At 72.2% G+C, this 23,101-nt stretch overlaps 10 non-coding genes across 10 annotated transcripts; all 10 read left to right on the plus strand.

Annotated features, from left to right (window-relative positions):
* The first annotated feature begins 630 nt into the window (after nucleotides 1-630).
* LOC122901266 lies at nucleotides 631-749 on the plus strand. The gene has a single exon (XR_006383397.1). It is a non-coding gene; the product is annotated as a 5S ribosomal RNA (ribosomal RNA).
* Nucleotides 750-2,941: 2,192 nt separating this feature from the next.
* LOC122901251 lies at nucleotides 2,942-3,060 on the plus strand. The gene has a single exon (XR_006383383.1). It is a non-coding gene; the product is annotated as a 5S ribosomal RNA (ribosomal RNA).
* Nucleotides 3,061-5,237: 2,177 nt separating this feature from the next.
* LOC122901256 lies at nucleotides 5,238-5,356 on the plus strand. Its single transcript, XR_006383388.1, has one exon. It is a non-coding gene; the product is annotated as a 5S ribosomal RNA (ribosomal RNA).
* Nucleotides 5,357-7,525: 2,169 nt separating this feature from the next.
* LOC122901290 lies at nucleotides 7,526-7,644 on the plus strand. Its single transcript, XR_006383420.1, has one exon. It is a non-coding gene; the product is annotated as a 5S ribosomal RNA (ribosomal RNA).
* A 2,178-nt stretch (nucleotides 7,645-9,822) lies between these two features.
* LOC122901339 lies at nucleotides 9,823-9,941 on the plus strand. The gene has a single exon (XR_006383439.1). It is a non-coding gene; the product is annotated as a 5S ribosomal RNA (ribosomal RNA).
* A 2,176-nt stretch (nucleotides 9,942-12,117) lies between these two features.
* On the plus strand, nucleotides 12,118-12,236 carry LOC122901374. The gene has a single exon (XR_006383464.1). It is a non-coding gene; the product is annotated as a 5S ribosomal RNA (ribosomal RNA).
* A 2,176-nt stretch (nucleotides 12,237-14,412) lies between these two features.
* Nucleotides 14,413-14,531, plus strand: LOC122901258. The gene has a single exon (XR_006383390.1). It is a non-coding gene; the product is annotated as a 5S ribosomal RNA (ribosomal RNA).
* Nucleotides 14,532-16,709: 2,178 nt separating this feature from the next.
* LOC122901494 lies at nucleotides 16,710-16,828 on the plus strand. The gene has a single exon (XR_006383511.1). It is a non-coding gene; the product is annotated as a 5S ribosomal RNA (ribosomal RNA).
* A 2,171-nt stretch (nucleotides 16,829-18,999) lies between these two features.
* LOC122901613 lies at nucleotides 19,000-19,118 on the plus strand. Its single transcript, XR_006383605.1, has one exon. It is a non-coding gene; the product is annotated as a 5S ribosomal RNA (ribosomal RNA).
* Nucleotides 19,119-21,294: 2,176 nt separating this feature from the next.
* LOC122901259 lies at nucleotides 21,295-21,413 on the plus strand. Its single transcript, XR_006383391.1, has one exon. It is a non-coding gene; the product is annotated as a 5S ribosomal RNA (ribosomal RNA).
* Nucleotides 21,414-23,101: the final 1,688 nt, after the last annotated feature.

Genomic DNA, 23,101 nt, shown 5'->3' on the forward strand with positions numbered 1-23,101 from the left:
CCTGTTGCAGGTGGGAGGCGAGGGGAAGCGCGCGGAGGAAGGATCACGGGGCGGGGCTGCCTCTTCTGGGCTGGTGTGTGGCATCGCCCGTGTCCTCGTGGCCTCGGGTGGGCTGGGAGCGAGGCGGGGTGCAGAGGAGGGGAGAACCAAACCCGTCCAAGCCGTGCGAGCCGAGCCGAGCCGAGCCGAGCCGAGCAGAGCTGACTGGAGGAGAGTAGAGGAGACAGAGGAGAGCAGAGGAGAGGAGAGCAGAGGAGAGGAGAGCAGAGGAGAGGAGAGGAGAGCAGAGGAGAGGAGAGGAGAGGAGGGAAGACCAGGTGGCCAGCTGGGCAAGGCCTAGGGCGCTGGGTGGGCGCTGGGGGGCGCTGTGCTCACCGCGCGCGGGCCCGAGGACGCAGGCCCTTGCCACCTGGAAAGGCACAGAGAGGAGGGGCTGGGGTGTCCCGGGATGGGAGAGTGCCCGGAGGGACTTTGGCGAGGCCCCGGGGCCCGCAGGCGTCTGGGCCCCTGGGCGGGCGGACGGGGAGGCAGGCGCCAGGACAAGGACAGGCGGAGGGGTGAGCCACGGCGCGCACTGGGGCCCGCGAAGCGCGCAGCAGGCTCTTGGGGCGGCCAGCTGCTGCGGCAGGCATCTATGGCCATACCACCCTGAACGCGCCCGATCTCGTCTGATCTCGGAAGCTAAGCAGGGTCGGGCCAGGTTAGTACTTGGATGGGAGACCGCCTGGGAATACCGGGTGCTGTAGGCTTTTCATTTCGCCCCCAAACGCTTGTCTTGTTTGGCCTTCCTCTTTTCTCTCCCCCTTCGGCCTCCCTCCCACTCGCTTGGCCGCCAACGCGGCGGCCTCCCAGCAGTCCCTGAACGCCGCAGCCCCTGAGCCCGGTCACCTCGGGCCCCTGACCCCCCGACCCCTGGCCACCCCAGCCCCAGCATCGCGGGCCCCTGGCCCCAAAAGGGCGGCCCGCTGCACGGGCGGCCGGCCACAACCCAGCCTTTCCGCCTCCACGCCACGAGGCCCAGCCGCGCCTCAGCCGACCTTGGGGGCTGCTGGCAGGGAGAGGCAGTGTTGGAGGGGGCTCAGGGGCCAGAGGCAGGGAAAGGGGGACCGGGGTGAGGACCACGGCCATGGACGCGGGGAGGGGGTGGGGGCCGACGGGCTGTGGGAGGAGGGCGGGGAGGGGCGGGCCGGGGCCGGGGTTGTGAGGGACAGGAGGCAGGAGCGGGCCTCGACCCCGGGCTCGGGCAACCTCTCCTCGGGCCTGTGCGCCCGGGCCCGGGCCCTGGGCCCTGGATCCCCTAGCGAGGCCCTCGGGCTGCCCACAGCTCCAAAGCCCACCGGCAGCCCGCCCCACCGCCCCACCCCTCCCGGCGCCCCCGCGACCTGGGCCCACCCTGCCCCTTCTCTCCACCGGGCCTGGGCTCCGCTCAGGCCGGAAGGGCATTCCCTTCCTTCTCACCGACCACCTCCCCTTCGCCCCTGGGGCCCCGCGCCCGGGCCGAGGTGCCCAGGACGCCAGATGGCCGACCCTCGTGGGCTCCCGGCGCCTTGGGCACTCGGCTCCACCCTGCGTCTCCCGGGAGCAGCCATGGCAAGCGCGGGGCTGTCTCGCTCCGAGAAAGACCGGAGGCGCCGCACACCGGGCCAAGAGAGGCCCCCGCCCCGCCCCCGGCCCCACGCCACACCCCACACCCCACACCCCACACCCCACACCCCACACCCCACACCAGAAGACTAGACCCATGAAAGAATCCCTGGCAGGCCCCCAGGCCAGACCGGGTGCTGGGCAGGAAAGGGAGCCGAACGGGACTGCTGACACCTCACCGGCAGGTCCTCGGGCTCCCCGGGCTCCTCCGGCAGCTCCAGGGCGCCGCCACCTAGGCCAAAGCCCTGCCCAAGCACGCCGGCCCTCCCTCCCGGGACAGGTGCCAGGCCACCGCAGCCTCCTGGGTGGGTGGTGTCTTGTCCGAGTGCGTGTGTGCGCGGGTGTGTGCGTGCGTGTGGGTGTTCCTGTGCGTGTGAGTGGGTGTGTGAGCGTTGCGTGCACCCGTGTCTCCGACCCGGTCCCTGTCCCCATGCCGGTCAGGGTCACCGCGTCTGTCCTGGGAGCTGGGGGTGTGGAGGGTCTGGGGGGGTGGGGGGGACTGCGGGTTGGAGAGTCTGTCTCTGGGGCTCTGCGTTCTGGCCGTCTGTGCAGACATCCCTCAGTCTGTGTCTGTCCCTGTGTCTCCGTGGGTATCCCTGTGTCCGTGTAGGTGAGCCGGCCTATCGTGTCTCTGGTCAGGGCCTGTTGCGGGTGGGTGGCGAGGGGAAGCGCGCGGAGGAAGGGTCACGGGGCGGGGCTGCCGCTTCTGGGCGGGTGTGTGGCATCGCCCGTGTCCTCGTGGCCTCGGGTGGGCTGGGAGCGAGGCGGGGTGCAGAGGAGGGGAGAACCGAACCCGTCCAAGCCGTGCCCAGCCGAGCCGAGCAGAGCCGAGCCGAGCCGAGCCGAGCCGAGCCGAGCAGAGCTGACTGGAGGAGAGTAGAGGAGAGCAGAGGAGAGCAGAGGAGAGGAGAGCATAAGAGAGCAGAGGAGAGGAGAGGAGAGGAGAGCAGAGGAGAGGAGAGGAGAGGAGGGAAGGCCAGGTGGCCAGCTGGGCCAGGCCTAGGGCGCTGGGTGGGCGCTGGGGGGCGCTGTGCTCACCGCGCGCGGGCCCGAGGACACAGCCCCTTGCCACCTGCAGAGGCACGGGGCGGAGGGGCTGGGGAGTCCCGGGATGGGAGAGTGCCCGGAGGGACTTTGGCGAGGCCCCGGGGCCCGCAGGCGTCTGGGCCCCTGGGCGGGCGGGCGGGCGGGGAGGCAGGCGCCAGGACAAGGACAGGCGGAGGGGTGAGCCGCGGCGCGCGCCGGGGCCCGCGAAGCGCGCAGCAGGCTCTTGGGGCGGCCAGCTGCGGCGGCAGGCGTCTACGGCCATACCACCCTGAACGCGCCCGATCTCGTCTGATCTCGGAAGCTAAGCAGGGTCGGGCCTGGTTAGTACTTGGATGGGAGACCGCCTGGGAATACCGGGTGCTGTAGGCTTTTTCTTTCGCCCCCAAACGCTTGTCTTGTTTGGCCTTCCTCTTTTCTCTCCCCCTTCGGCCTCCCTCCCACTCGCTTGGCCGCCAACGCGGCGGCCTCCCAGCAGTCCCTGAACGCCGCAGCCCCTGAGCCCGGTCACCTCGGGCCCCTGACCCCCCGACCCCTGGCCACCCCAGCCCCAGCATCGCGGGCCCCTGGCCCCAAAAGGGCGGCCCGCTGCACGGGCGGCCGGCCACAACCCAGCCTTTCCGCCTCCACGCCACGAGGCCCAGCCGCGCCTCAGCCGACCTTGGGGGGCTGCTGGCAGGGAGAGGCAGTGTTGGAGGGGGCTCGGGGGCCAGAGGCAGGGAAAGGGGGACCGGGGTGAGGACCACGGCCATGGACGCGGGGAGGGGGTGGGGGCCGACGGGCTGTGGGAGGAGGGCGGGGAGGGGCGGGCCGGGGCCGGGGTTGTGGGGGACAGGAGGCAGGAGCGGGCCTCGACCCCGGGCTCGGGCAACCTCTCCTCGGGCCTGTGCGCCCGGGCCCGGGCCCTGGGCCCTGGATCCCCTAGCGAGGCCCTCGGGCTGCCCCCAGCTCCAAAGCCCACCGGCAGCCCGCCCCACCGCCCCACCCCTCCCGGCGCCCCCGCGACCTGGGCCCACCCTGCCCCTTCTCTCCACCGGGCCTGGGCTCCGCTCAGGCCGGAAGGGCATTCCCTTCCTTCTCACCGACCACCTCCCCTTCGCCCCTGGGGCCCCGCGCCCGGGCCGAGGTGCCCAGGACGCCAGATGGCCGACCCGCGTGGGCTCCCGGCGCCTTGGGCACTCGGCTCCACCCTGCGTCTCCCGGGAGCAGCCACGGCAAGCGCGGGGCTGTCTCGCTCCGAGAAAGACCGGAGGCGCCGCACACCGGGCCAAGAGAGGCCCCCGCCCCGCCCCCGGCCCCACGCCACACCCCACACCCCACACCCCACACCCCACACCCCACACCAGAAGACTAGACCCATGAAAGAATCCCTGGCAGGCCCCCAGGCCAGACCGGGTGCTGGGCAGGAAAGGGAGCCGAACGGGACTGCTGACACCTCACCGGCAGGTCCTCGGGCTCCCCGGGCTCCTCCGGCAGCTCCAGGGCGCCGCCACCTAGGCCAAAGCCCTGCCCAAGCACGCCGGCCCTCCCTCCCGGGACAGGTGCCAGGCCACCGCAGCCTCCTGGGTGGGTGGTGTCTTGTCCGAGTGCGTGTGTGCGCGGGTGTGTGCGTGCGTGTGGGTGTTCCTGTGCGTGTGAGTGGGTGTGTGAGCGTTGCGTGCACCCGTGTCTCCGACCCGGTCCCTGTCCCCATGCCGGTCAGGGTCACCGCGTCTGTCCTGGGAGCTGGGGGTGTGGAGGGTCTGGGGGGGTGGGGGGGACTGCGGGTTGGAGAGTCTGTCTCTGGGGCTCTGCGTTCTGGCCGTCTGTGCAGACATCCCTCAGTCTGTGTCTGTCCCTGTGTCTCCGTGGGTATCCCTGTGTCCGTGTAGGTGAGCCGGCCTATCGTGTCTCTGGTCAGGGCCTGTTGCGGGTGGGTGGCGAGGGGAAGCGCGCGGAGGAAGGGTCACGGGGCGGGGCTGCCGCTTCTGGGCGGGTGTGTGGCATCGCCCGTGTCCTCGTGGCCTCGGGTGGGCTGGGAGCGAGGCGGGGTGCAGAGGAGGGGAGAACCGAACCCGTCCAAGCCGTGCCGAGCCGAGCCGAGCCGAGCCGAGCCGAGCCGAGCAGAGCAGAGCTGACTGGAGGAGAGTAGAGGAGAGCAGAGGAGAGCAGAGGAGAGGAGACCATAAGAGAGCAGAGGAGAGGAGAGGAGAGGAGAGCAGAGGAGAGGAGAGGAGAGGAGGGAAGGCCAGGTGGCCAGCTGGGCCAGGCCTAGGGCGCTGGGTGGGCGCTGGGGGGCGCTGTGCTCACCGCGCGCGGGCCCGAGGACACAGCCCCTTGCCACCTGCAGAGGCACGGGGCGGAGGGGCTGGGGGAGTCCCGGGATGGGAGAGTGCCCGGAGGGACTTTGGCGAGGCCCCGGGGCCCGCAGGCGTCTGGGCCCCTGGGCGGGCGGGCGGGCGGGGAGGCAGGCGCCAGGACAAGGACAGGCTGAGGGGTGAGCCGCGGCGCGCGCCGGGGCCCGCGAAGCGCGCAGCAGGCTCTTGGGGCGGCCAGCTGCGGCGGCAGGCGTCTACGGCCATACCACCCTGCACGCGCCCGATCTCGTCTGATCTCGGAAGCTAAGCAGGGTCGGGCCTGGTTAGTACTTGGATGGGAGACCGCCTGGGAATACCGGGTGCTGTAGGCTTTTTCTTTCGCCCCCAAACGCTTGTCTTGTTTGGCCTTCCTCTTTTCTCTCCCCCTTCGGCCTCCCTCCCACTCGCTTGGCCGCCAACGCGGCGGCCTCCCAGCAGTCCCTGAACGCCGCAGCCCCGGAGCCCGGTCACCTCGGGCCCCTGACCCCCCGACCCCTGGCCACCCCAGCCCCAGCATCGCGGGCCCCTGGCCCCAAAAGGGCGGCCCGCTGCACGGGCGGCCCGCCACAACCCAGCCTTTCCGCCTCCACGCCACGAGGCCCAGCCGCGCCTCAGCCTACCTTGGGGGGCTGCTGGGAGGGAGAGGCAGTGTTGGAGGGGGCTCAGGGGCCAGAGGCAGGGAAAGGGGGACCGGGGTGAGGACCACGGCCATGGACGCGGGGAGGGGGTGGGGGCCGACGGGCTGTGGGAGGAGGGCGGGGAGGGGCGGGCCGGGGCCGGAGTTGTGAGGGACAGGAGGCAGGAGCGGGCCTCGACCCCGGGCTCGGGCAACCTCTCCTCGGGCCTGTGCGCCCGGGCCCGGGCCCTGGGCCCTGGATCCCCTAGCGAGGCCCTCGGGCTGCCCACAGCTCCAAAGCCCACCGGCAGCCCGCCCCACCGCCCCACCCCTCCCGGCGCCCCCGCGACCTGGGCCCACCCTGCCCCTTCTCTCCACCGGGCCTGGGCTCCGCTCAGGCCGGAAGGGCATTCCCTTCCTTCTCACCGACCACCTCCCCTTCGCCCCTGGGGCCCCGCGCCCGGGCCGAGGTGCCCAGGACGCCAGATGGCCGACCCTCGTGGGCTCCCGGCGCCTTGGGCACTCGGCTCCACCCTGCGTCTCCCGGGAGCAGCCACGGCAAGCGCGGGGCTGTCTCGCTCCGAGAAAGACCGGAGGCGCCGCACACCGGGCCAAGAGAGGCCCCCGCCCCGCCCCCGGCCCCACGCCACACCCCACACCCCACACCCCACACCCCACACCAGAAGACTAGACCCATGAAAGAATCCCTGGCAGGCCCCCAGGCCAGACCGGGTGCTGGGCAGGAAAGGGAGCCGAACGGGACTGCTGACACCTCACCGGCAGGTCCTCGGGCTCCCCGGGCTCCTCCGGCAGCTCCAGGGCGCCGCCACCTAGGCCAAAGCCCTGCCCAAGCACGCCGGCCCTCCCTCCCGGGACAGGTGCCAGGCCACCGCAGCCTCCTGGGTGGGTGGTGTCTTGTCCGAGTGCGTGTGTGCGCGGGTGTGTGCGTGCGTGTGTGTGTTCCTGTGCGTGTGAGTGGGTGTGTGAGCGTTGCGTGCACCCGTGTCTCCGACCCGGTCCCTGTCCCCATGCCGGTCAGGGTCACCGCGTCTGTCCTGGGAGCTGGGGGTGTGGAGGGTCTGGGGGGGTGGGGGGGACTGCGGGTTGGAGAGTCTGTCTCTGGGGCTCTGCGTTCTGGCCGTCTGTGCAGACATCCCTCAGTCTGTGTCTGTCCCTGTGTCTCCGTGGGTATCCCTGTGTCCGTGTAGGTGAGCCGGCCTATCGTGTCTCTGGTCAGGGCCTGTTGCGGGTGGGTGGCGAGGGGAAGCGCGCGGAGGAAGGGTCACGGGGCGGGGCTGCCGCTTCTGGGCTGGTGTGTGGCATCGCCCGTGTCCTCGTGGCCTCGGGTGGGCTGGGAGCGAGGCGGGGTGCAGAGGAGGGGAGAACCGAACCCGTCCAAGCCGTGCCGAGCCGAGCCGAGCCGAGCCGAGCCGAGCCGAGCAGAGCAGAGCTGACTGGAGGAGAGTAGAGGAGAGCAGAGGAGAGCAGAGGAGAGGAGAGCATAAGAGAGCAGAGGAGAGGAGAGGAGAGGAGAGCAGAGGAGAGGAGAGGAGAGGAGGGAAGGCCAGGTGGCCAGCTGGGCCAGGCCTAGGGCGCTGGGTGGGCGCTGGGGGGCGCTGTGCTCACCGCGCGCGGGCCCGAGGACACAGCCCCTTGCCACCTGCAGAGGCACGGGGCGGAGAGGCTGGGGAGTCCCGGGATGGGAGAGTGCCCGGAGGGACTTTGGCGAGGCCCCGGGGCCCGCAGGCGTCTGGGCCCCTGGGCGGGCGGGCGGGCGGGGAGGCAGGCGCCAGGACAAGGACAGGCGGAGGGGTGAGCCGCGGCGCGCGCCGGGGCCCGCGAAGCGCGCAGCAGGCTCTTGGGGCGGCCAGCTGCGGCGGCAGGCGTCTACGGCCATAGCACCCTGAACGCGCCCGATCTCGTCTGATTTCGGAAGCTAAGCAGGGTCGGGCCTGGTTAGTACTTGGATGGGAGACCGCCTGGGAATACCGGGTGCTGTAGGCTTTTTCTTTCGCCCCCAAACGCTTGTCTTGTTTGGCCTTCCTCTTTTCTCTCCCCCTTCGGCCTCCCTCCCACTCGCTTGGCCGCCAACGCGGCGGCCTCCCAGCAGTCCCTGAACGCCGCAGCCCCGGAGCCCGGTCACCTCGGGCCCCTGACCCCCCGACCCCTGGCCACCCCAGCCCCAGCATCGCGGGCCCCTGGCCCCAAAAGGGCGGCCCGCTGCACGGGCGGCCGGCCACAACCCAGCCTTTCCGCCTCCACGCCACGAGGCCCAGCCGCGCCTCAGCCTACCTTGGGGGGCTGCTGGGAGGGAGAGGCAGTGTTGGAGGGGGCTCAGGGGCCAGAGGCAGGGAAAGGGGGACCGGGGTGAGGACCACGGCCATGGACGCGGGGAGGGGGTGGGGGCCGACGGGCTGTGGGAGGAGGGCGGGGAGGGGCGGGCCGGGGCCGGGGTTGTGAGGGACAGGAGGCAGGAGCGGGCCTCGACCCCGGGCTCGGGCAACCTCTCCTCGGGCCTGTGCGCCCGGGCCCGGGCCCTGGGCCCTGGATCCCCTAGCGAGGCCCTCGGGCTGCCCACAGCTCCAAAGCCCACCGGCAGCCCGCCCCACCGCCCCACCCCTCCCGGCGCCCCCGCGACCTGGGCCCACCCTGCCCCTTCTCTCCACCGGGCCTGGGCTCCGCTCAGGCCGGAAGGGCATTCCCTTCCTTCTCACCGACCACCTCCCCTTCGCCCCTGGGGCCCCGCGCCCGGGCCGAGGTGCCCAGGACGCCAGATGGCCGACCCTCGTGGGCTCCCGGCGCCTTGGGCACTCGGCTCCACCCTGCGTCTCCCGGGAGCAGCCACGGCAAGCGCGGGGCTGTCTCGCTCCGAGAAAGACCGGAGGCGCCGCACACCGGGCCAAGAGAGGCCCCCGCCCCGCCCCCGGCCCCACGCCACACCCCACACCCCACACCCCACACCCCACACCAGAAGACTAGACCCATGAAAGAATCCCTGGCAGGCCCCCAGGCCAGACCGGGTGCTGGGCAGGAAAGGGAGCCGAACGGGACTGCTGACACCTCACCGGCAGGTCCTCGGGCTCCCCGGGCTCCTCCGGCAGCTCCAGGGCGCCGCCACCTAGGCCAAAGCCCTGCCCAAGCACGCCGGCCCTCCCTCCCGGGACAGGTGCCAGGCCACCGCAGCCTCCTGGGTGGGTGGTGTCTTGTCCGAGTGCGTGTGTGCGCGGGTGTGTGCGTGCGTGTGTGTGTTCCTGTGCGTGTGAGTGGGTGTGTGAGCGTTGCGTGCACCCGTGTCTCCGACCCGGTCCCTGTCCCATGCCGGTCAGGGTCACCGCGTCTGTCCTGGGAGCTGGGGGTGTGGAGGGTCTGGGGGGGTGGGGGGGACTGCGGGTTGGAGAGTCTGTCTCTGGGGCTCTGCGTTCTGGCCGTCTGTGCAGACATCCCTCAGTCTGTGTCTGTCCCTGTGTCTCCGTGGGTATCCCTGTGTCCGTGTAGGTGAGCCGGCCTATCGTGTCTCTGGTCAGGGCCTGTTGCGGGTGGGTGGCGAGGGGAAGCGCGCGGAGGAAGGGTCACGGGGCGGGGCTGCCGCTTCTGGGCGGGTGTGTGGCATCGCCCGTGTCCTCGTGGCCTCGGGTGGGCTGGGAGCGAGGCGGGGTGCAGAGGAGGGGAGAACCGAACCCGTCCAAGCCGTGCCCAGCCGAGCCGAGCAGAGCCGAGCCGAGCCGAGCCGAGCCGAGCCGAGCAGAGCTGACTGGAGGAGAGTAGAGGAGAGCAGAGGAGAGCAGAGGAGAGGAGAGCATAAGAGAGCAGAGGAGAGGAGAGGAGAGGAGAGCAGAGGAGAGGAGAGGAGAGGAGGGAAGGCCAGGTGGCCAGCTGGGCCAGGCCTAGGGCGCTGGGTGGGCGCTGGGGGGCGCTGTGCTCACCGCGCGCGGGCCCGAGGACACAGCCCCTTGCCACCTGCAGAGGCACGGGGCGGAGGGGCTGGGGAGTCCCGGGATGGGAGAGTGCCCGGAGGGACTTTGGCGAGGCCCCGGGGCCCGCAGGCGTCTGGGCCCCTGGGCGGGCGGGCGGGCGGGGAGGCAGGCGCCAGGACAAGGACAGGCGGAGGGGTGAGCCGCGGCGCGCGCCGGGGCCCGCGAAGCGCGCAGCAGGCTCTTGGGGCGGCCAGCTGCGGCGGCAGGCGTCTACGGCCATACCACCCTGAACGCGCCCGATCTCGTCTGATCTCGGAAGCTAAGCAGGGTCGGGCCTGGTTAGTACTTGGATGGGAGACCGCCTGGGAATACCGGGTGCTGTAGGCTTTTTCTTTCGCCCCCAAACGCTTGTCTTGTTTGGCCTTCCTCTTTTCTCTCCCCCTTCGGCCTCCCTCCCACTCGCTTGGCCGCCAACGCGGCGGCCTCCCAGCAGTCCCTGAACGCCGCAGCCCCTGAGCCCGGTCACCTCGGGCCCCTGACCCCCCGACCCCTGGCCACCCCAGCCCCAGCATCGCGGGCCCCTGGCCCCAAAAGGGCGGCCCGCTGCACGGGCGGCCGGCCACAACCCAGCCTTTCCGCCTCCACGCCACGAGGCCCAGCCGCGCCTCAGCCGACCTTGGGGGGCTGCTGGCAGGGAGAGGCAGTGTTGGAGGGGGCTCGGGGGCCAGAGGCAGGGAAAGGGGGACCGGGGTGAGGACCACGGCCATGGACGCGGGGAGGGGGTGGGGGCCGACGGGCTGTGGGAGGAGGGCGGGGAGGGGCGGGCCGGGGCCGGGGTTGTGGGGGACAGGAGGCAGGAGCGGGCCTCGACCCCGGGCTCGGGCAACCTCTCCTCGGGCCTGTGCGCCCGGGCCCGGGCCCTGGGCCCTGGATCCCCTAGCGAGGCCCTCGGGCTGCCCCCAGCTCCAAAGCCCACCGGCAGCCCGCCCCACCGCCCCACCCCTCCCGGCGCCCCCGCGACCTGGGCCCACCCTGCCCCTTCTCTCCACCGGGCCTGGGCTCCGCTCAGGCCGGAAGGGCATTCCCTTCCTTCTCACCGACCACCTCCCCTTCGCCCCTGGGGCCCCGCGCCCGGGCCGAGGTGCCCAGGACGCCAGATGGCCGACCCGCGTGGGCTCCCGGCGCCTTGGGCACTCGGCTCCACCCTGCGTCTCCCGGGAGCAGCCACGGCAAGCGCGGGGCTGTCTCGCTCCGAGAAAGACCGGAGGCGCCGCACACCGGGCCAAGAGAGGCCCCCGCCCCGCCCCCGGCCCCACGCCACACCCCACACCCCACACCCCACACCCCACACCCCACACCAGAAGACTAGACCCATGAAAGAATCCCTGGCAGGCCCCCAGGCCAGACCGGGTGCTGGGCAGGAAAGGGAGCCGAACGGGACTGCTGACACCTCACCGGCAGGTCCTCGGGCTCCCCGGGCTCCTCCGGCAGCTCCAGGGCGCCGCCACCTAGGCCAAAGCCCTGCCCAAGCACGCCGGCCCTCCCTCCCGGGACAGGTGCCAGGCCACCGCAGCCTCCTGGGTGGGTGGTGTCTTGTCCGAGTGCGTGTGTGCGCGGGTGTGTGCGTGCGTGTGTGTGTTCCTGTGCGTGTGAGTGGGTGTGTGAGCGTTGCGTGCACCCGTGTCTCCGACCCGGTCCCTGTCCCCATGCCGGTCAGGGTCACCGCGTCTGTCCTGGGAGCTGGGGGTGTGGAGGGTCTGGGGGGGTGGGGGGGACTGCGGGTTGGAGAGTCTGTCTCTGGGGCTCTGCGTTCTGGCCGTCTGTGCAGACATCCCTCAGTCTGTGTCTGTCCCTGTGTCTCCGTGGGTATCCCTGTGTCCGTGTAGGTGAGCCGGCCTATCGTGTCTCTGGTCAGGGCCTGTTGCGGGTGGGTGGCGAGGGGAAGCGCGCGGAGGAAGGGTCACGGGGCGGGGCTGCCGCTTCTGGGCTGGTGTGTGGCATCGCCCGTGTCCTCGTGGCCTCGGGTGGGCTGGGAGCGAGGCGGGGTGCAGAGGAGGGGAGAACCGAACCCGTCCAAGCCGTGCCGAGCCGAGCCGAGCCGAGCCGAGCCGAGCCGAGCAGAGCAGAGCTGACTGGAGGAGAGTAGAGGAGAGCAGAGGAGAGCAGAGGAGAGGAGAGCATAAGAGAGCAGAGGAGAGGAGAGGAGAGGAGAGCAGAGGAGAGGAGAGGAGAGGAGGGAAGGCCAGGTGGCCAGCTGGGCCAGGCCTAGGGCGCTGGGTGGGCGCTGGGGGGCGCTGTGCTCACCGCGCGCGGGCCCGAGGACACAGCCCCTTGCCACCTGCAGAGGCACGGGGCGGAGGGGCTGGGGAGTCCCGGGATGGGAGAGTGCCCGGAGGGACTTTGGCGAGGCCCCGGGGCCCGCAGGCGTCTGGGCCCCTGGGCGGGCGGGCGGGCGGGGAGGCAGGCGCCAGGACAAGGACAGGCGGAGGGGTGAGCCGCGGCGCGCGCCGGGGCCCGCGAAGCGCGCAGCAGGCTCTTGGGGCGGCCAGCTGCGGCGGCAGGCGTCTACGGCCATACCACCCTGAACGCGCCCGATCTCGTCTGATCTCGGAAGCTAAGCAGGGTCGGGCCTGGTTAGTACTTGGATGGGAGACCGCCTGGGAATACCGGGTGCTGTAGGCTTTTTCTTTCGCCCCCAAACGCTTGTCTTGTTTGGCCTTCCTCTTTTCTCTCCCCCTTCGGCCTCCCTCCCACTCGCTTGGCCGCCAACGCGGCGGCCTCCCAGCAGTCCCTGAACGCCGCAGCCCCTGAGCCCGGTCACCTCGGGCCCCTGACCCCCCGACCCCTGGCCACCCCAGCCCCAGCATCGCGGGCCCCTGGCCCCAAAAGGGCGGCCCGCTGCACGGGCGGCCGGCCACAACCCAGCCTTTCCGCCTCCACGCCACGAGGCCCAGCCGCGCCTCAGCCGACCTTGGGGGGCTGCTGGCAGGGAGAGGCAGTGTTGGAGGGGGCTCGGGGGCCAGAGGCAGGGAAAGGGGGACCGGGGTGAGGACCACGGCCATGGACGCGGGGAGGGGGTGGGGGCCGACGGGCTGTGGGAGGAGGGCGGGGAGGGGCGGGCCGGGGCCGGGGTTGTGGGGGACAGGAGGCAGGAGCGGGCCTCGACCCCGGGCTCGGGCAACCTCTCCTCGGGCCTGTGCGCCCGGGCCCGGGCCCTGGGCCCTGGATCCCCTAGCGAGGCCCTCGGGCTGCCCCCAGCTCCAAAGCCCACCGGCAGCCCGCCCCACCGCCCCACCCCTCCCGGCGCCCCCGCGACCTGGGCCCACCCTGCCCCTTCTCTCCACCGGGCCTGGGCTCCGCTCAGGCCGGAAGGGCATTCCCTTCCTTCTCACCGACCACCTCCCCTTCGCCCCTGGGGCCCCGCGCCCGGGCCGAGGTGCCCAGGACGCCAGATGGCCGACCCGCGTGGGCTCCCGGCGCCTTGGGCACTCGGCTCCACCCTGCGTCTCCCGGGAGCAGCCACGGCAAGCGCGGGGCTGTCTCGCTCCGAGAAAGACCGGAGGCGCCGCACACCGGGCCAAGAGAGGCCCCCGCCCCGCCCCCGGCCCCACGCCACACCCCACACCCCACACCCCACACCCCACACCCCACACCAGAAGACTAGACCCATGAAAGAATCCCTGGCAGGCCCCCAGGCCAGACCGGGTGCTGGGCAGGAAAGGGAGCCGAACGGGACTGCTGACACCTCACCGGCAGGTCCTCGGGCTCCCCGGGCTCCTCCGGCAGCTCCAGGGCGCCGCCACCTAGGCCAAAGCCCTGCCCAAGCACGCCGGCCCTCCCTCCCGGGACAGGTGCCAGGCCACCGCAGCCTCCTGGGTGGGTGGTGTCTTGTCCGAGTGCGTGTGTGCGCGGGTGTGTGCGTGCGTGTGGGTGTTCCTGTGCGTGTGAGTGGGTGTGTGAGCGTTGCGTGCACCCGTGTCTCCGACCCGGTCCCTGTCCCCATGCCGGTCAGGGTCACCGCGTCTGTCCTGGGAGCTGGGGGTGTGGAGGGTCTGGGGGGGTGGGGGGGACTGCGGGTTGGAGAGTCTGTCTCTGGGGCTCTGCGTTCTGGCCGTCTGTGCAGACATCCCTCAGTCTGTGTCTGTCCCTGTGTCTCCGTGGGTATCCCTGTGTCCGTGTAGGTGAGCCGGCCTATCGTGTCTCTGGTCAGGGCCTGTTGCGGGTGGGTGGCGAGGGGAAGCGCGCGGAGGAAGGGTCACGGGGCGGGGCTGCCGCTTCTGGGCGGGTGTGTGGCATCGCCCGTGTCCTCGTGGCCTCGGGTGGGCTGGGAGCGAGGCGGGGTGCAGAGGAGGGGAGAACCGAACCCGTCCAAGCCGTGCCGAGCCGAGCCGAGCCGAGCCGAGCCGAGCCGAGCAGAGCAGAGCTGACTGGAGGAGAGTAGAGGAGAGCAGAGGAGAGCAGAGGAGAGGAGAGCATAAGAGAGCAGAGGAGAGGAGAGGAGAGGAGAGCAGAGGAGAGGAGAGGAGAGGAGGGAAGGCCAGGTGGCCAGCTGGGCCAGGTCTAGGGCGCTGGGTGGGCGCTGGGGGGCGCTGTGCTCACCGCGCGCGGGCCCGAGGACACAGCCCCTTGCCACCTGCAGAGGCACGGGGCGGAGGGGCTGGGGAGTCCCGGGATGGGAGAGTGCCCGGAGGGACTTTGGCGAGGCCCCGGGGCCCGCAGGCGTCTGGGCCCCTGGGCGGGCGGGCGGGCGGGGAGGCAGGCGCCAGGACAAGGACAGGCTGAGGGGTGAGCCGCGGCGCGCGCCGGGGCCCGCGAAGCGCGCAGCAGGCTCTTGGGGCGGCCAGCTGCGGCGGCAGGCGTCTACGGCCATACCACCCTGCACGCGCCCGATCTCGTCTGATCTCGGAAGCTAAGCAGGGTCGGGCCTGGTTAGTACTTGGATGGGAGACCGCCTGGGAATACCGGGTGCTGTAGGCTTTTTCTTTCGCCCCCAAACGCTTGTCTTGTTTGGCCTTCCTCTTTTCTCTCCCCCTTCGGCCTCCCTCCCACTCGCTTGGCCGCCAACGCGGCGGCCTCCCAGCAGTCCCTGAACGCCGCAGCCCCGGAGCCCGGTCACCTCGGGCCCCTGACCCCCCGACCCCTGGCCACCCCAGCCCCAGCATCGCGGGCCCCTGGCCCCAAAAGGGCGGCCCGCTGCACGGGCGGCCGGCCACAACCCAGCCTTTCCGCCTCCACGCCACGAGGCCCAGCCGCGCCTCAGCCTACCTTGGGGGGCTGCTGGGAGGGAGAGGCAGTGTTGGAGGGGGCTCAGGGGCCAGAGGCAGGGAAAGGGGGACCGGGGTGAGGACCACGGCCATGGACGCGGGGAGGGGGTGGGGGCCGACGGGCTGTGGGAGGAGGGCGGGGAGGGGCGGGCCGGGGCCGGGGTTGTGAGGGACAGGAGGCAGGAGCGGGCCTCGACCCCGGGCTCGGGCAACCTCTCCTCGGGCCTGTGCGCCCGGGCCCGGGCCCTGGGCCCTGGATCCCCTAGCGAGGCCCTCGGGCTGCCCACAGCTCCAAAGCCCACCGGCAGCCCGCCCCACCGCCCCACCCCTCCCGGCGCCCCCGCGACCTGGGCCCACCCTGCCCCTTCTCTCCACCGGGCCTGGGCTCCGCTCAGGCCGGAAGGGCATTCCCTTCCTTCTCACCGACCACCTCCCCTTCGCCCCTGGGGCCCCGCGCCCGGGCCGAGGTGCCCAGGACGCCAGATGGCCGACCCTCGTGGGCTCCCGGCGCCTTGGGCACTCGGCTCCACCCTGCGTCTCCCGGGAGCAGCCACGGCAAGCGCGGGGCTGTCTCGCTCCGAGAAAGACCGGAGGCGCCGCACACCGGGCCAAGAGAGGCCCCCGCCCCGCCCCCGGCCCCACGCCACACCCCACACCCCACACCCCACACCCCACACCAGAAGACTAGACCCATGAAAGAATCCCTGGCAGGCCCCCAGGCCAGACCGGGTGCTGGGCAGGAAAGGGAGCCGAACGGGACTGCTGACACCTCACCGGCAGGTCCTCGGGCTCCCCGGGCTCCTCCGGCAGCTCCAGGGCGCCGCCACCTAGGCCAAAGCCCTGCCCAAGCACGCCGGCCCTCCCTCCTGGGACAGGTGCCAGGCCACCGCAGCCTCCTGGGTGGGTGGTGTCTTGTCCGAGTGCGTGTGTGCGCGGGTGTGTGCGTGCGTGTGTGTGTTCCTGTGCGTGTGAGTGGGTGTGTGAGCGTTGCGTGCACCCGTGTCTCCGACCCGGTCCCTGTCCCATGCCGGTCAGGGTCACCGCGTCTGTCCTGGGAGCTGGGGGTGTGGAGGGTCTGGGGGGGTGGGGGGGACTGCGGGTTGGAGAGTCTGTCTCTGGGGCTCTGCGTTCTGGCCGTCTGTGCAGACATCCCTCAGTCTGTGTCTGTCCCTGTGTCTCCGTGGGTATCCCTGTGTCCGTGTAGGTGAGCCGGCCTATCGTGTCTCTGGTCAGGGCCTGTTGCGGGTGGGTGGCGAGGGGAAGCGCGCGGAGGAAGGGTCACGGGGCGGGGCTGCCGCTTCTGGGCGGGTGTGTGGCATCGCCCGTGTCCTCGTGGCCTCGGGTGGGCTGGGAGCGAGGCGGGGTGCAGAGGAGGGGAGAACCGAACCCGTCCAAGCCGTGCCCAGCCGAGCCGAGCAGAGCCGAGCCGAGCCGAGCCGAGCCGAGCCGAGCAGAGCTGACTGGAGGAGAGTAGAGGAGAGCAGAGGAGAGCAGAGGAGAGGAGAGCATAAGAGAGCAGAGGAGAGGAGAGGAGAGGAGAGCAGAGGAGAGGAGAGGAGAGGAGGGAAGGCCAGGTGGCCAGCTGGGCCAGGCCTAGGGCGCTGGGTGGGCGCTGGGGGGCGCTGTGCTCACCGCGCGCGGGCCCGAGGACACAGCCCCTTGCCACCTGCAGAGGCACGGGGCGGAGGGGCTGGGGAGTCCCGGGATGGGAGAGTGCCCGGAGGGACTTTGGCGAGGCCCCGGGGCCCGCAGGCGTCTGGGCCCCTGGGCGGGCGGGCGGGCGGGGAGGCAGGCGCCAGGACAAGGACAGGCGGAGGGGTGAGCCGCGGCGCGCGCCGGGGCCCGCGAAGCGCGCAGCAGGCTCTTGGGGCGGCCAGCTGCGGCGGCAGGCGTCTACGGCCATACCACCCTGAACGCGCCCGATCTCGTCTGATCTCGGAAGCTAAGCAGGGTCGGGCCTGGTTAGTACTTGGATGGGAGACCGCCTGGGAATACCGGGTGCTGTAGGCTTTTTCTTTCGCCCCCAAACGCTTGTCTTGTTTGGCCTTCCTCTTTTCTCTCCCCCTTCGGCCTCCCTCCCACTCGCTTGGCCGCCAACGCGGCGGCCTCCCAGCAGTCCCTGAACGCCGCAGCCCCTGAGCCCGGTCACCTCGGGCCCCTGACCCCCCGACCCCTGGCCACCCCAGCCCCAGCATCGCGGGCCCCTGGCCCCAAAAGGGCGGCCCGCTGCACGGGCGGCCGGCCACAACCCAGCCTTTCCGCCTCCACGCCACGAGGCCCAGCCGCGCCTCAGCCGACCTTGGGGGGCTGCTGGCAGGGAGAGGCAGTGTTGGAGGGGGCTCGGGGGCCAGAGGCAGGGAAAGGGGGACCGGGGTGAGGACCACGGCCATGGACGCGGGGAGGGGGTGGGGGCCGACGGGCTGTGGGAGGAGGGCGGGGAGGGGCGGGCCGGGGCCGGGGTTGTGGGGGACAGGAGGCAGGAGCGGGCCTCGACCCCGGGCTCGGGCAACCTCTCCTCGGGCCTGTGCGCCCGGGCCCGGGCCCTGGGCCCTGGATCCCCTAGCGAGGCCCTCGGGCTGCCCCCAGCTCCAAAGCCCACCGGCAGCCCGCCCCACCGCCCCACCCCTCCCGGCGCCCCCGCGACCTGGGCCCACCCTGCCCCTTCTCTCCACCGGGCCTGGGCTCCGCTCAGGCCGGAAGGGCATTCCCTTCCTTCTCACCGACCACCTCCCCTTCGCCCCTGGGGCCCCGCGCCCGGGCCGAGGTGCCCAGGACGCCAGATGGCCGACCCGCGTGGGCTCCCGGCGCCTTGGGCACTCGGCTCCACCCTGCGTCTCCCGGGAGCAGCCACGGCAAGCGCGGGGCTGTCTCGCTCCGAGAAAGACCGGAGGCGCCGCACACCGGGCCAAGAGAGGCCCCCGCCCCGCCCCCGGCCCCACGCCACACCCCACACCCCACACCCCACACCCCACACCCCACACCAGAAGACTAGACCCATGAAAGAATCCCTGGCAGGCCCCCAGGCCAGACCGGGTGCTGGGCAGGAAAGGGAGCCGAACGGGACTGCTGACACCTCACCGGCAGGTCCTCGGGCTCCCCGGGCTCCTCCGGCAGCTCCAGGGCGCCGCCACCTAGGCCAAAGCCCTGCCCAAGCACGCCGGCCCTCCCTCCCGGGACAGGTGCCAGGCCACCGCAGCCTCCTGGGTGGGTGGTGTCTTGTCCGAGTGCGTGTGTGCGCGGGTGTGTGCGTGCGTGTGTGTGTTCCTGTGCGTGTGAGTGGGTGTGTGAGCGTTGCGTGCACCCGTGTCTCCGACCCGGTCCCTGTCCCCATGCCGGTCAGGGTCACCGCGTCTGTCCTGGGAGCTGGGGGTGTGGAGGGTCTGGGGGGGTGGGGGGGACTGCGGGTTGGAGAGTCTGTCTCTGGGGCTCTGCGTTCTGGCCGTCTGTGCAGACATCCCTCAGTCTGTGTCTGTCCCTGTGTCTCCGTGGGTATCCCTGTGTCCGTGTAGGTGAGCCGGCCTATCGTGTCTCTGGTCAGGGCCTGTTGCGGGTGGGTGGCGAGGGGAAGCGCGCGGAGGAAGGGTCACGGGGCGGGGCTGCCGCTTCTGGGCTGGTGTGTGGCATCGCCCGTGTCCTCGTGGCCTCGGGTGGGCTGGGAGCGAGGCGGGGTGCAGAGGAGGGGCGAACCGAACCCGTCCAAGCCGTGCCGAGCCGAGCCGAGCCGAGCCGAGCCGAGCAGAGCAGAGCTGACTGGAGGAGAGTAGAGGAGAGCAGAGGAGAGCAGAGGAGAGGAGAGCATAAGAGAGCAGAGGAGAGGAGAGGAGAGGAGAGCAGAGGAGAGGAGAGGAGAGGAGGGAAGGCCAGGTGGCCAGCTGGGCCAGGCCTAGGGCGCTGGGTGGGCGCTGGGGGGCGCTGTGCTCACCGCGCGCGGGCCCGAGGACACAGCCCCTTGCCACCTGCAGAGGCACGGGGCGGAGGGGCTGGGGAGTCCCGGGATGGGAGAGTGCCCGGAGGGACTTTGGCGAGGCCCCGGGGCCCGCAGGCGTCTGGGCCCCTGGGCGGGCGGGCGGGCGGGGAGGCAGGCGCCAGGACAAGGACAGGCGGAGGGGTGAGCCGCGGCGCGCGCCGGGGCCCGCGAAGCGCGCAGCAGGCTCTTGGGGCGGCCAGCTGCGGCGGCAGGCGTCTACGGCCATACCACCCTGAACGCGCCCGATCTCGTCTGATCTCGGAAGCTAAGCAGGGTCGGGCCTGGTTAGTACTTGGATGGGAGACCGCCTGGGAATACCGGGTGCTGTAGGCTTTTTCTTTCGCCCCCAAACGCTTGTCTTGTTTGGCCTTCCTCTTTTCTCTCCCCCTTCGGCCTCCCTCCCACTCGCTTGGCCGCCAACGCGGCGGCCTCCCAGCAGTCCCTGAACGCCGCAGCCCCTGAGCCCGGTCACCTCGGGCCCCTGACCCCCCGACCCCTGGCCACCCCAGCCCCAGCATCGCGGGCCCCTGGCCCCAAAAGGGCGGCCCGCTGCACGGGCGGCCGGCCACAACCCAGCCTTTCCGCCTCCACGCCACGAGGCCCAGCCGCGCCTCAGCCGACCTTGGGGGGCTGCTGGCAGGGAGAGGCAGTGTTGGAGGGGGCTCGGGGGCCAGAGGCAGGGAAAGGGGGACCGGGGTGAGGACCACGGCCATGGACGCGGGGAGGGGGTGGGGGCCGACGGGCTGTGGGAGGAGGGCGGGGAGGGGCGGGCCGGGGCCGGGGTTGTGGGGGACAGGAGGCAGGAGCGGGCCTCGACCCCGGGCTCGGGCAACCTCTCCTCGGGCCTGTGCGCCCGGGCCCGGGCCCTGGGCCCTGGATCCCCTAGCGAGGCCCTCGGGCTGCCCCCAGCTCCAAAGCCCACCGGCAGCCCGCCCCACCGCCCCACCCCTCCCGGCGCCCCCGCGACCTGGGCCCACCCTGCCCCTTCTCTCCACCGGGCCTGGGCTCCGCTCAGGCCGGAAGGGCATTCCCTTCCTTCTCACCGACCACCTCCCCTTCGCCCCTGGGGCCCCGCGCCCGGGCCGAGGTGCCCAGGACGCCAGATGGCCGACCCGCGTGGGCTCCCGGCGCCTTGGGCACTCGGCTCCACCCTGCGTCTCCCGGGAGCAGCCACGGCAAGCGCGGGGCTGTCTCGCTCCGAGAAAGACCGGAGGCGCCGCACACCGGGCCAAGAGAGGCCCCCGCCCCGCCCCCGGCCCCACGCCACACCCCACACCCCACACCCCACACCCCACACCCCACACCAGAAGACTAGACCCATGAAAGAATCCCTGGCAGGCCCCCAGGCCAGACCGGGTGCTGGGCAGGAAAGGGAGCCGAACGGGACTGCTGACACCTCACCGGCAGGTCCTCGGGCTCCCCGGGCTCCTCCGGCAGCTCCAGGGCGCCGCCACCTAGGCCAAAGCCCTGCCCAAGCACGCCGGCCCTCCCTCCCGGGACAGGTGCCAGGCCACCGCAGCCTCCTGGGTGGGTGGTGTCTTGTCCGAGTGCGTGTGTGCGCGGGTGTGTGCGTGCGTGTGGGTGTTCCTGTGCGTGTGAGTGGGTGTGTGAGCGTTGCGTGCACCCGTGTCTCCGACCCGGTCCCTGTCCCCATGCCGGTCAGGGTCACCGCGTCTGTCCTGGGAGCTGGGGGTGTGGAGGGTCTGGGGGGGTGGGGGGGACTGCGGGTTGGAGAGTCTGTCTCTGGGGCTCTGCGTTCTGGCCGTCTGTGCAGACATCCCTCAGTCTGTGTCTGTCCCTGTGTCTCCGTGGGTATCCCTGTGTCCGTGTAGGTGAGCCGGCCTATCGTGTCTCTGGTCAGGGCCTGTTGCGGGTGGGTGGCGAGGGGAAGCGCGCGGAGGAAGGGTCACGGGGCGGGGCTGCCGCTTCTGGGCGGGTGTGTGGCATCGCCCGTGTCCTCGTGGCCTCGGGTGGGCTGGGAGCGAGGCGGGGTGCAGAGGAGGGGAGAACCGAACCCGTCCAAGCCGTGCCGAGCCGAGCCGAGCCGAGCCGAGCCGAGCCGAGCAGAGCAGAGCTGACTGGAGGAGAGTAGAGGAGAGCAGAGGAGAGCAGAGGAGAGGAGAGCATAAGAGAGCAGAGGAGAGGAGAGGAGAGGAGAGCAGAGGAGAGGAGAGGAGAGGAGGGAAGGCCAGGTGGCCAGCTGGGCCAGGTCTAGGGCGCTGGGTGGGCGCTGGGGGGCGCTGTGCTCACCGCGCGCGGGCCCGAGGACACAGCCCCTTGCCACCTGCAGAGGCACGGGGCGGAGGGGCTGGGGAGTCCCGGGATGGGAGAGTGCCCGGAGGGACTTTGGCGAGGCCCCGGGGCCCGCAGGCGTCTGGGCCCCTGGGCGGGCGGGCGGGCGGGGAGGCAGGCGCCAGGACAAGGACAGGCTGAGGGGTGAGCCGCGGCGCGCGCCGGGGCCCGCGAAGCGCGCAGCAGGCTCTTGGGGCGGCCAGCTGCGGCGGCAGGCGTCTACGGCCATACCACCCTGCACGCGCCCGATCTCGTCTGATCTCGGAAGCTAAGCAGGGTCGGGCCTGGTTAGTACTTGGATGGGAGACCGCCTGGGAATACCGGGTGCTGTAGGCTTTTTCTTTCGCCCCCAAACGCTTGTCTTGTTTGGCCTTCCTCTTTTCTCTCCCCCTTCGGCCTCCCTCCCACTCGCTTGGCCGCCAACGCGGCGGCCTCCCAGCAGTCCCTGAACGCCGCAGCCCCGGAGCCCGGTCACCTCGGGCCCCTGACCCCCCGACCCCTGGCCACCCCAGCCCCAGCATCGCGGGCCCCTGGCCCCAAAAGGGCGGCCCGCTGCACGGGCGGCCGGCCACAACCCAGCCTTTCCGCCTCCACGCCACGAGGCCCAGCCGCGCCTCAGCCTACCTTGGGGGGCTGCTGGGAGGGAGAGGCAGTGTTGGAGGGGGCTCAGGGGCCAGAGGCAGGGAAAGGGGGACCGGGGTGAGGACCACGGCCATGGACGCGGGGAGGGGGTGGGGGCCGACGGGCTGTGGGAGGAGGGCGGGGAGGGGCGGGCCGGGGCCGGGGTTGTGAGGGACAGGAGGCAGGAGCGGGCCTCGACCCCGGGCTCGGGCAACCTCTCCTCGGGCCTGTGCGCCCGGGCCCGGGCCCTGGGCCCTGGATCCCCTAGCGAGGCCCTCGGGCTGCCCACAGCTCCAAAGCCCACCGGCAGCCCGCCCCACCGCCCCACCCCTCCCGGCGCCCCCGCGACCTGGGCCCACCCTGCCCCTTCTCTCCACCGGGCCTGGGCTCCGCTCAGGCCGGAAGGGCATTCCCTTCCTTCTCACCGACCACCTCCCCTTCGCCCCTGGGGCCCCGCGCCCGGGCCGAGGTGCCCAGGACGCCAGATGGCCGACCCTCGTGGGCTCCCGGCGCCTTGGGCACTCGGCTCCACCCTGCGTCTCCCGGGAGCAGCCACGGCAAGCGCGGGGCTGTCTCGCTCCGAGAAAGACCGGAGTCGCCGCACACCGGGCCAAGAGAGGCCCCCGCCCCGCCCCCGGCCCCACGCCACACCCCACACCCCACACCCCACACCCCACACCCCACACCAGAAGACTAGACCCATGAAAGAATCCCTGGCAGGCCCCCAGGCCAGACCGGGTGCTGGGCAGGAAAGGGAGCCGAACGGGACTGCTGACACCTCACCGGCAGGTCCTCGGGCTCCCCGGGCTCCTCCGGCAGCTCCAGGGCGCCGCCACCTAGGCCAAAGCCCTGCCCAAGCACGCCGGCCCTCCCTCCCGGGACAGGTGCCAGGCCACCGCAGCCTCCTGGGTGGGTGGTGTCTTGTCCGAGTGCGTGTGTGCGCGGGTGTGTGCGTGCGTGTGTGTGTTCCTGTGCGTGTGAGTGGGTGTGTGAGCATTGCGTGCACCCGTGTCTCCGACCCGGTCCCTGTCCCATGCCGGTCAGGGTCACCGCGTCTGTCCTGGGAGCTGGGGGTGTGGAGGGTCTGGGGGGGTGGGGGGGACTGCGGGTTGGAGAGTCTGTCTCTGGGGCTCTGCGTTCTGGCCGTCTGTGCAGACATCCCTCAGTCTGTGTCTGTCCCTGTGTCTCCGTGGGTATCCCTGTGTCCGTGTAGGTGAGCCGGCCTATCGTGTCTCTGGTCAGGGCCTGTTGCGGGTGGGTGGCGAGGGGAAGCGCGCGGAGGAAGGGTCACGGGGCGGGGCTGCCGCTTCTGGGCGGGTGTGTGGCATCGCCCGTGTCCTCGTGGCCTCGGGTGGGCTGGGAGCGAGGCGGGGTGCAGAGGAGGGGAGAACCGAACCCGTCCA

The sequence above is a fragment of the Neovison vison genome, chromosome 2 (assembly GCF_020171115.1).
Source record: "Neovison vison isolate M4711 chromosome 2, ASM_NN_V1, whole genome shotgun sequence".
Taxonomy (NCBI): Eukaryota; Metazoa; Chordata; class Mammalia; order Carnivora; family Mustelidae; genus Neogale; species Neogale vison.